The sequence below is a fragment of the Mastomys coucha genome, unplaced genomic scaffold, assembly GCF_008632895.1.
Source record: "Mastomys coucha isolate ucsf_1 unplaced genomic scaffold, UCSF_Mcou_1 pScaffold20, whole genome shotgun sequence".
In the NCBI taxonomy this organism is placed as follows: domain Eukaryota; kingdom Metazoa; phylum Chordata; class Mammalia; order Rodentia; family Muridae; genus Mastomys; species Mastomys coucha.
In genome coordinates, this window is record NW_022196903.1 from 112,278,764 (window position 1) to 112,283,141 (window position 4,378).

The window sequence follows — 4,378 nt, forward strand, 5'->3', positions numbered from 1 at the left end:
AAAAAAAAAAAAAAACAAAACTATCTTCCAGACACAGCAGGACTGATGTGCATGGGAACTCACAGAGATTGTGGCAGCAAGCACGAGACCAACAACGTTCAAGCCAGATGGAGTCCCAGGACTAAAAGAGAGAAGCAAACACTGAAACCCTCCCAAACCAAGAAGCTATCTGTAGACCGGAGTCTGCCTGGGATATCAACCACACTTCAGGGCACATCCCATGCCTACGAGTAGCTGGTCAACGTGAAATGACCTCAGCGTATTTTTGTGGACTTCTTTCATATTGTTTTGTTTGGGGAATTATTTTTTTTAACATGTTGGTGTTTGTTTGTTTTGATTTTTGTTTTTGTGCTATTATTTTAATTCCATGTTTGTTGTTTATTTTGAAAGTGAGTAAAAAAAAAAAAAGGCCATTAAGTTGAGTGATGGAGGGGTAGGAAGGATCTAGGAGGAATTGGGGGAGAGGAAAAAATGATCGAAATATATCGCATGGAATGTTTTTTGGTTTTTTTGTTTTTGTTTTTGTTTTTTGTTTTTTAAGTGGAGGAGGCAAGATACAAGACTCCCTCCCTGGTGGAAGGCTTAAATTTCCAATGCTGCTTCTGTGGCATCCATTAACACAGGAAAGATCAGCACTATCCCATTACTTAGCCCATAGAAACTTGACAGATTGGTAGATTTAAGTAATTAAGGTGAGTTTCTAGGTAAGATGCATAGGTAACCCCTGAGGACAGGGAGCAACGTTCAATACCCAAACCTTCGAAGGCCTTATCACCCACCCCTCATACCTGCTCAAGTAACAAGCCCACTTGGGCCTTCTCAGGAGACAGGCTGTTCAGCTTTCCATATCTCTAAAGTAAATGTACTAGCTTGTGCAGCCCAAACACGTTTGCACCCACCGAGACAGTACCCAACGATGCCTCACAAAACTTGGTGCTGGTGCCTCACATGGTCTCCACAAGTAAATATGTCAAATGGGTAACTGAGATGAAGACCATCGGAGCACGAGACAAGTTAGTTTGCTTGATTGCTCTGTTTTCAAGGTCCACACATTCAAGCCCGCCTGTTCTCTCCTCTCACTCCACAAGCATTTCTACCCTGAAGTCACCGCAGTGCTGGAGGTTACACAACTGCCATGATGCAATGCTCTGGGCAGAGGGCGACTCATAACTCAAGCAAAGACAAACAGGAATATATTAATAGCAGCCCTAACATAAAGAAAATTTATTTTCAGTATCTGAAACTGAGAGGATCAGTAGATAGACTGTTAGGCTGTTAGGAAGTAAAGCAAAGTAGCTAACCACATAGAGGGACAGAGAAGGGCAGAGAGGAACAGAGAGACGAAAGACTGATTACAAGGCAGCATCTGAACCAATTAAACCAAAAAAACCAATTAATTATGTGGTCTGGTCAACGCCAGGCAAGAAGGAAAGGGCATTCTCCCAAGCCCCTTTGTCTTCCCTTTGGGTGGTGTGTACCAAGCAAAGAGGATAACACTTTTTTCGCTACCAGAAGACTACATCAGGCAGTATTGCCCTTCTCCTCATGACCTACCCCCATAGTTTATATTGCTGGCCCATAAATAGCAATAAACAATACAGATAACAGATTGGACTTAATGAAATACTACAGTACCTTTCTTGGAGAAATGACAAGAAATTATTGGAAAGACATTCTTTTAAACTGAAAGAAAAACATCCTTGGCAGGGCTGGTTCTTTTAAAACATGACAGAATGTGCGTTTTGACTGTGTTTTTCCAGAAGCCCAAAATATCCCACACACACACTCGTAAGCAGCTACTGCCCATCAACTAGACTGACCAGCGCTGCACAAGCTTGCGACTCCCATAGTAAGCTTTCATGGATGCCTGAATAAGCAGCCTGCAAAGGAATACTCACCTACTTTTATGGATTTGCATGAAAAACAAAATGTTCACGAAAGGATACATACATTTATGTGCAATGGATACATACATTTATGTTTAAAAATCAGCCACAGCCTTATCACACCAAGTGAGATACAGCCTTGGTGGGGTCTGTGGCTGCTACTCAGTCAGGTCCCCTCCTCAGCTCTCATCCTTGGATGCTGTCAACATCCAACAGGAATTGTGTTCTAATAACCTGTCTTCATGCTCAGCTCTCAACCTTCACCACTCCAAATCTAATATCAACCTTCTAAAACAATAAGGGACCTCTTGAAAGACCCTGGAAGCTCTCTGCCACCCAGAGGAAGCTCTATTCAAGCCTAGTTTTTTTACCAGCCCACTTTCTATTCTCACCTGTTCATCCTCTTCTTTCATCTCCCCTTCCCAACACCAAGACCATCCTTTGTCCACCCCTTCCCAACACCAACACCATCCTCCACCATCCCCTCCTCTGTCAGACTATTGGATGGTCACTCTGTATACGTCTGCAGCCAACAACAGCTCCTACCATCTCTGCTGTCTTATAGGGCAACAAAAAAAATCAGAGGTTTCCCTACCTTCCTGTTGCCTCCCACGCCTAGTTCTCCCACGCCCAGTTCAGCCACCGGCCTTTGGCGGCTTCCGCTGGAGGCGGTCACCTAGGGAATTAAGCCGAAAGACCTTCTGCAGACTATCGGCTTATCTCTGAAGAAAGTTGCTCAAGAAGTTCACACCGAGATACAACTATGCCTATGACAACACCTACTGCCTGAGGACATCCACAGACATCCCGTAACCTTCACTCTTGACTCCCTCCAGACTCTTTCCTGACTTCTCAATGTTTATGTTATGCAAATATTTTATTTCTGGAGGTCTCAGTTCTTACCTGCCTATATAAGTTTAAAACACCCCCAAGTAAAGAGATGCCTTGATAGAACTCTACTTGGCGTCCGCCTCTTTGTTCTCCAACCTGGTTCATTTTGCAGGTCCTGTCTGACCTCCGGCCTGAAGAGACCCACAGACCTGAATGAGACTGCGGGCCCTTCCCAAGCAGTTGACTTAACCCTGGGAAGGATTGTACATCTGCAGCCATGAAGAAAAAAAGCACCTTTCTTCCCTATCGTTTCCCAAGTCTGCATCGTCTCCCTTCTCCTGGCCAGGAAGTGAAAGTGTGTTCTGTGCACACAGGACAGTGCCTCAAGTGGCAAAAGTGACTGGTAGAGGCATAGGTCAAAAAGTCAGAAGCCTGAACAAAGACAAAAAACTAAGTTGAGTGTTGGGCAGTGGAGATAAGGAGTGAACAGGGGGCATCACGTTTCGGGAATGTTTGCAGACAAGCTTCCCCCAGGAGGAGACCTTTGGATGGTCAGAGCAGGGAAAAACATCTGAGTCATATGTCACAAGCTGGAATAGCATTCCAGAAAGACAAAACAAAGGAAAGGAAAACGGCAAAGCTCAACACTTGGAGCTTTGGAGGCAGAAAGCAAAGCAGAAGCACTTTGGGAGACTAAGAGTTAACTGGTTCCAACAAGAAGTTCCACTGCTCACTCCTGCAGGTGTCGGGGAGGGTGGGATCATCGCTGTCCCCAGATTCACAAGCAGTGTCTGTGCCATTTGCTGGGTTGGCCAAACTCCGTTACTGTGACAAGCACCTGAGGAAATGAGTTAAAAGGAAGAACCATTTATTCTAGTTGAGGGTCTCAGAGGCTTTAGCCCATGGTCCCCTAGCCCTGTCACTTTGGCTCTGAGGTGAGGCTAAGCATTGTAGAAGCAGAAGCATGAGCAGAGGGGGTGGTCACTTCGTGGGGGTCAGGAAGCAGAGACAAAACACCTGGACTCCCAGGGCTCCTTCCTTGTGCTGGGGGACTGTGCCTGTGGCATGGTACCTCCAACATGTAAAACCAGTGTCCCCACTTCACCCCACCCAGTTAGTCCTCTCTGGAAGCACCCTCAAAGGTACACCCGGAGGTGTGTTTACTCATTGCCTAAACTCTTCTCAGCCCAGTGAAGTCGGCAACCAAGATCAACTTTCATAAATCTGCCCTTTGGCGACTCAACACCTCGTCGCAACTCCTTCTACCTCACTTCATTCTCCAAGTAAAGACAATGACCAAGTCCTAATTCTGCATGGCATGACCATCCTGAGTACGAGCAAAACATGTACAACTTCCATCTCCAAAAGTCTCAGCAGTTTTAGTCGTGCTCAAAAGTCCAAATCTAAAACATTTTGGGACTCAGAGCAACCTCTTAGCTACGAATCTCTTTTTTAAAACAGAAAAATCATAAAACAGTTCATACACTGCCAAGTCAATGATCACCAAAGACACATTCCCACACCAAAAGAGATGAATAGGAGAATAATAAGGAAAGATTAGACCAACCCAAGACCCAAAACCGGCAGAGTGCCGCGAGAGAGCTGCGCTGCCAGGCATTCGAGCTTCCATCTTCATGCTGTATGCACCCCCCCACCCCCCC